Here is a 7,783-nt window from a genome sequence, read left to right as displayed (position 1 = left end):
AATAGGCTGGAGCGGTTGCGCCACCAGGCAGGTTAGTAATTATATTTCTGTAATTGTTATACAATATAAGTGAGACAGCTTGTAAAAGAGGTCAGTATAGTCACATATTAATAAAGTTCAAATAACACTAGAAGAAAGATTCTGCTAGTACTGTATGATTAGATAAGTGATGCAGCCTGTAATCCAGAAATAAAAAGTAAACAAGTCTGAAATAGTGATTACCCATCTGAAGTGTAATATCAGATAACCTGCAGCAGCCTGAAAATCAGTGGTAAACAAGCTAAAGATAATACGCATGTGTCAAATACATCCCCTTAGAAAATCTGCCATATGAAACAAGTGAGTCTGTTGGAAAGGATTGTTGTAATCAGGTATGACATGTTAATAACGCCTAGAATAAAGTACCAACTTGAATTGTAAAAATAAAACAAGTGAGTGTGAGAAAGAGGTATGAATCGACCAAGAAAGCTGTTATAACTTCTGAATAAAGTATACTGCAGCCAGTACATAATGAAATGAATGAGACAGCCACAACCAAAAAGTGAAATGTTTGAAATAAAGTACTGAAGCTGGAATGTGTCTGTCCCATAATTTGTATATGTTGCTGCACCCTTGCAATATAGAGATAGTATGGTTGTATGAAATAATGAACATCCACAGTTGTCTAGAGCCATATAAATGAAATGTAGTAGGATGCTGTACCTGAACATAGCCAAGTATGAAATGTGTATGAATAAAAATGCAATGTATATTAATGTATCAGTAACAGTCCCATCACCAACATTCCTAAGGTTACATATAGGAAACTGTACTAAGACCTGTAGGGTATATATATATATCTGCAGCTACTAGAGATGTACAGCATATGTATATGTAGTTGAAGTTGTTAATGAAATATTTCTTCACCCTACCCTATATTCACAAATAATGCCAGTCCACAACAAACTGGGAATGTGTATTCACAATCAATTCCTATGGACATTTGTCCTGTTGGTTCAAACATGTTTGCATGTACATTGCTGCATGTGCCCTGTTCACATATCCAAACCTGATGGCCTTTCGCCATCAATTGACCCTGCATGCTGTTGGATTGTGTACTGTTGTTCAAAATATGCATGTGTTATGCTTGCTGTTCAATGTTTGGAATTCATGGGTGTTTGGTTAATGGGAATACTGATGCATGCTGTTGCAACTAATTTGGAATGGTATTGTTTGTTACTAACCCAAAATGTCATAAAATATTTCTAAACATAGGACAACAGGGAAGGCGGGTTCCAGCAGACCCACCTCTCCCACCTCAGCTGGCGAGTGCACCTGACACTAGTGCCCAGGCCGGAACCTCCTCCGGAGGCCCTGTGCCACCTTCAGGTGGAAGCGCTGCAAGGGATGGGGCTCGTCACCCCTCTGCAAGCGTGGCCGGAGGAGACCGTCCACTCACCCTCCAAAGTGTCCGGTCTGTGGTGTATAGTGAGATCAGGCATTCTGTGCTTGAACCCCTATGCCAGCTTGAGGCTCGGGTGGCACAACTCACGGGTGTCCCTGCTGCCTGTCCTATACAGCCCCCAGCACAGCCCCATCCTGGGCTGTGAAGGCACAGTGGCAACTGCCCATGGGTGGGGATCTCAGTTCCACTGTTGCCATCTGTGAGCTCATGGGCTCGCGATATCCCAACATCCATCCCCATCAATTGTGTTCCCCCCCACATGTGTCATACTCTGCCCCTGTATGCATCTTGTTTGTCTTGTCTGTTAACCTCCCCTACCTACCTCCCCAAATATACCTACTTCCTGTACCTCACATTCCACTCTCAACTGAAAAAAAAAAAAAAAAAAAGGGCACTCTGTTCCTGCAAAAAAATGATGCCCCATACATAGCTGCCCATTTTGCAGACATGTCTGCTGGACATGTGAAGCGGTAATTACAATTGGCTGTACAACATATTTTGTTGTCCTCACCCCTCTCTCAGGGGTGAAAGGTTTCAAATTTCACACCAAATTACAGACATATGCACAGCTGTTGCTGATAAAGAAATGGCCAGCTATGGGCTTTTCCTACATCCTTCCTGCAAATCCAGAGCTTGTTTTCCTACTGTCCTACCCTCTTTGTGCCCCCTTTTTCACCACTGTCCTATCTCCCCATTTTCTTTTCTTTCAAAGAAATTAGCGCAGGTGTGCGCGAGAGTAAGCACTTTTAAGCAGTTGTAAGCGGGAGTGTGCTTGTGTGCGCTTAGCTAAGCGTGTATGCGCGAAGCTAAGCGACAGTGCGCATGTGTGAGCTCCGCGCAAACCAGCGCTAACCCACTTACAACTGCTTAAATGTGCCTTAGTCACTCTGAATGACAAGGCCTGTAGTCTGCTCAGCAGAAAAATAAAATTCCTCTGTCAGTCTCAAACCCAGGACCTTGGAAACACTAGTCTGCATGACTTACCACTAAGCCATGACTGGCATACAAGAACTTTGTGCTGAAAGCAATATATCATGAAATAGTAGGACTGAATGTAAAGGGAATATAGGAAGGCTATTACACAAAGCTTTTCTTGTATCTTTACTGGCAATTCTTGTGGATTTGTATAACATTAGTGTGAGAAGAGAAACAGCCATGCTAGTCGGTAGCTAGTAGGTAATAATGTGACAGTAGCATCTTGCAAACCACACACACTCTATCAGAGCAGGATAAACACTGCCATATTTGAACAGATAAGAGGCCAGACCTCGCAACTGGGACTGATTTACAGGGATGTCCCTGATTTGAAAACAAATGTTAACTGTGCCCCACTGACTCCCTGTGAAATGTACTAACAGTAGGCAGAAAGGTGTTTTGCCCCACGTAATGGTAACTGTCAACTACTGAAAGTATGCACTACGTGCATGTCAGAAATGGTGTATTAATACACATGCTCAAAAAAACCCACAGTCACAACTGCAGAATATCTGAAATATATCACGGGTGTATCCCACTGATATGGACCATTCTGATAAAAGATACACCTGAGAGTGAGTATCTGAGGCCTGCAAGTGTCACAAACTCACAGGCATATCATCCTGTCTGCTGTCACACACTTTGTGAATTGCTGTAGAATAGCTTCCACAAGCACACCCACATGTAGGTGTACAACTCACAAATATCAAAGGAGGTTTCCAACTAATAACAGAAGGACAGTATAGCAGTTTACAAGCACTGCATGTGCCTGCTATCCATAACTGTTAGTACAAAGTACAAGGTGCCACTGCTGTTCAGCAGTAAAATAAAATACCCTTGTAGGTGTCAAGCCCCACACCTTGGCCAGACCAGACTGCATGCAGTACCACCAAACCACAACAAACATATAAGGAATTGCTGCTGAAAGAAATATAGCAAGCATTACAAGGAGTGAATGTGAATGGAAAATAGGAAAGCCATAGCAACACATTCCAGTAAAGACACCTAGCAGGCCTCCAAGGAGTGAATGTAAAGGCTAAATAGTGAAGCCATAACAACAAATTACAAGAGCCACTGCTGTAAACCAGTTACTCCATAAGTCCCACAGGAAAGCACATACTCCCATTTAAACAGTATTAGTATTATTAGGTGTCAGTTAACATACACACTGAGAAGAATAAACTGGAGGATGCAATAGTCAGGTGTCAGTACAACATGCATGTCAGTGCCTACAACACAGCCTGAGATATGAGAGACATACCAACCTTTACGCTCACACAACAGTGTCCACAGCATACCAGCATGGTCCCCACCTTGAAAATCTGAAAGGGCTACGCCTACCTCACCTAACATTTTACAGCACTGTCCTGAAATCACAGTGAGAACTGCAATTACCACACAGCAGGCTGCATGCAATTAGCAAATGCTGGCTAACAATTGGTGCAGAGGCCATCACATGCACATCTGCATATACCTACAAAAGCAGCCTGTACTCCCAGTCCACACATGCAATACATTCATTGCAACAGCCGGAGGGAGAGACAGAGAGAGAGAGAGAGAGAGAAAATAAATAAAAACAAAGAAATAAAAAAAAAACGAATAAGAGACACAGACAGCCGAAACTACAACAATACAGAACAGCAGGCTACCAATATATGAAGATGTGCATAGAGCAGGGGACATACTGCAACTGTTAGTGAAGGTTGGACATACATATGTATGTGAAGGATGCTATGTGCACATATCAATGTAGGTTGTAGTGCAACGTACAATGTAGGTTGTACAGTAATGAATGTTTAGCAGTATGTTAGTGTGTGTATTCGTATGTGTAAATAAAAAGGTATATATATATATATATATATATATATATATATATATATATATATATATATATATATATATATTATATGTATATATATGTATATTTATATATGTATCTATATATAATATGCATATATGTATACATAGATAGAGAGGGATGTAGAAATACATAGACCCAGAATTATACCACAGTACAAGGACAAAATGATTGACCTCAACAATTGGCTAAGCTTCTGGTGTCATTCTAGGGGGATCCAGCATCTGTCTGCCTGGGATGACATGATCGACAGTCCATGATGCTTTTCCAGAGATGGCCTGCACCTGTCGCCCTCAGGATTCCGGATGCTGGCTAAGACTCATGCCACCCCTATAGTGCCTTTGTCAGGCTAGGTTAAAATGACAAATTCACCACTGTAAACGGTGACATCTGTGACATCTGTGCAGTGACAGAGACCTGGTTCAAAGCTCCAGAGAGCACCCCTGCATTACCAGGCTTCAATTCATACCACACCATTTGGCCACCTAACACAGAAAGAAGCACTAAAGGCGGAGGCGTGTCCATATTCATTAACGATATCCACACCTCTAGGCTAGTTGCACAGCATAATGCATCTGAGGTATCCAATTGCAACTAACTCTGGGCAAGACAGCAATCCAAATCATAGCTTTCTACAGACCCCCCACCATGCCCCAGGATTCACACCCCTCATTTCATGATACACTGGAAAGTATTGGGTACAACCCAACACCCTAATAATGGCCAATTTCACCTACCCCACCATTAACTGGAAAAACTACTCCTGTACCAACTCTATTGCTCAACGTTTTCTAGAATTCATAAATACCAACGCCTTGGATCAACTTATTCACACCCCCACCAGGGGCAGCAATATCCCAGACTTGGTCATCACCAACATGGGAAACCGGTGTTCCACACCCAAGGTCAATTCCTCGTTGGTCAGACCCGACCACAAGGTAATCAGCCTAGACATCCACATCCCACCCCCAGCCCCAATTAGGGACACCATCGTAACAAACTTCTCAAAAGCCAATGTCACACTTCTTAAGACAGAAGTGGCAAACTGCATGACACCCATGCAGATGGACAATAGAGGTATGACTGCCGAATCCTACACAAATGCACTGTATAAGCACTTACACGAGTGCATGGATCATGCTATCCCTAATAGAACCAAGATGTTATCCCCTAGACAAAGGAAGCCAGTCTGGTGGTCCTCTGCCATAAACAAACTCTACATCAGAAGAAAGAAACTGTTGCAAAAATAAGTAAATTCCCATGACTGGAGGAACTCCCTAGTCAACCTCAGTAAGAAGCTGAGATCCCTCATAAAATCCCCCAAAGCTAGTTACGAAAACAAAATTGCCACTGACTCTAAAGACAACCACAAAGCATTCTATAGCTATGTCAAGAATCTAAATGGGAACACTCAGATCTGCTCTGAGGTACAGCATAATGACACTAAATATACAGAACCAACTGATATTGCCAACATCCTGGCAGATAGGTTCAGTGCTAACTTTACCCCCCCTCTCACCCCCTAGAGGGCCCATCTCTATACTGGAAGAATGCAAAGTCCCTATAATCACGGCTGCACAGGTAAAATACACACTCTCCAAAGCCAAGAAAACAGCATCCATGGGACCTGACAATATCCCAGGCTGCATTCTACATGAACCACTGAATGAACTGGCACCCTACCGCAGTACCATGTTCAATCATAGCCTCACCTCAGGCTTTGTAGCCACTGAATGGCACACCACAACACATCCCACTCCACAAAGGGGGAGCCACGACGGACCACAGTAACCACCGCCCCATTAGCCTGATGAGCCTGGTCTGCAAGGCCATGGAATGTACCATCATGGAACTCATAAACAAAGACATTGGCGATCTCCAAACTCTGGACCCTACTCAGTTTGGATTTGTAAAAGGCAGATCATGTCTTCTAAACCTGATTGACTTCTTTGAAGCAGTCACCAAAGCCAAAGATGATGGTAAAATGGTTCACACAGCTTATGTAGACCTTGCCAAGGCTTTCAACACCATCCCCCATTCTGGAATTATAGATAAGCACACTAAACTAGGTATAAATCCCTATGTCATAAGATGGGTTGCCAACTGGCTCACGGACAGAACCCACACTGTGAAAGTAGCGTATTCCAAATCTGACATCAGACCAGTGACAAGTGGAGTACCACAGGGTTCAGTCCTGGGTCCTCCCCTGTTTGGTATCTACTTCTCTGAAGTGCAGGTCAACACAGAAGGTCTGTGGCTAACAAAGTTTGCAAATGACTGCAAACTAGGAGCCATAATCGCGACTCCTAACGATGTGGGCAAACTACAAAAGGCCCTCACTGAGACAGATACCTGGTGTCAAAGCCATGGCCTGAAGCTCAATGCCAAAATGTGTATTGTCATCCCCGTGGTATAAACTCTGTACCCATGCACTACCACATAGCTGGTAGTCTACTTAATGCCAAAAATGTGATAATAGACCTTGGGACACAGGTGCACAGTAGTCTCTCCTTTGATAATCACATCGCCACAGTGGTTGGGAAATCCTTCTATGTGGCTCATCTCATCACAAAAGGATTCCCATCCAGAAAAAAGAGGTCATTGTTCCCCTCAACTCATCACTTATTAGACCCATAATAGAGTACAACGTCCCTTTTGGTATGTACCTCACAGGACAACTACAACAACTGGAAAGACCACAGAAATACCTCACAAAGAGGATTACTGGCCTCAAACAGATGCCTTATGCAGACCGTCTCAAAAAACTACAGCTTGACTCCATGGGATATCACCTACTCAGGGGTGATCTCTGCCTAACATACACAGCTATGTCAAACCTAGAGCTGTTGGACATTCTCCACTTAAAGAAATCCCAATCCCTCTGAGCTACATGCTCTAGGGACCTTAACCTTGTCACCACAATAAACAGAACATTCTGGAGGGATAGAGTCCTGTCCCAGACACTTCCCATACTCTGGAAAAGACTACCTATCTATGTCAAAAAAAGCTCCTCATTAGCACTCTTCAAGAAAGATGGGAAATAAGGAATTCACCCCGGGGATCACATCTGTGGCTCTGCTCGACAGGGGCATAGGAAAATACCTTTCTTGGGTGGAAAAAGCCAGGGTACATTTATTGGCTAGGCTTGTATGGGCCGTGGGGCCGATAGCCTAGTACCTACCTATGAACCTATGAACATATATAGATAGATGGATAGAATATGTATATACACATATTATGTAATAGACACATACATATATATATATATATATATATATATATATATATATATATATATATATATATATATAGATACATACACATATACAGACAGATATGAATGTGTACAGATATGTATGTATATGAATATCTCTCTCTCTCTCTATATATATATATATATATACATATTATATATATATATATATATATATATATATATATATATATATATATATATATATATATATATATATATATATATATATATATATATATATACTGATAGA

The sequence above is a fragment of the Protopterus annectens genome, chromosome 5.part1 (assembly GCF_019279795.1).
Source record: "Protopterus annectens isolate FY-2018-M chromosome 5.part1, PAN1.0, whole genome shotgun sequence".
NCBI classification, from domain to species: domain Eukaryota; kingdom Metazoa; phylum Chordata; order Ceratodontiformes; family Protopteridae; genus Protopterus; species Protopterus annectens.
The sequence above is the reverse complement of the archived record's forward strand: the minus strand, read 5'-3'. Positions refer to the sequence as shown.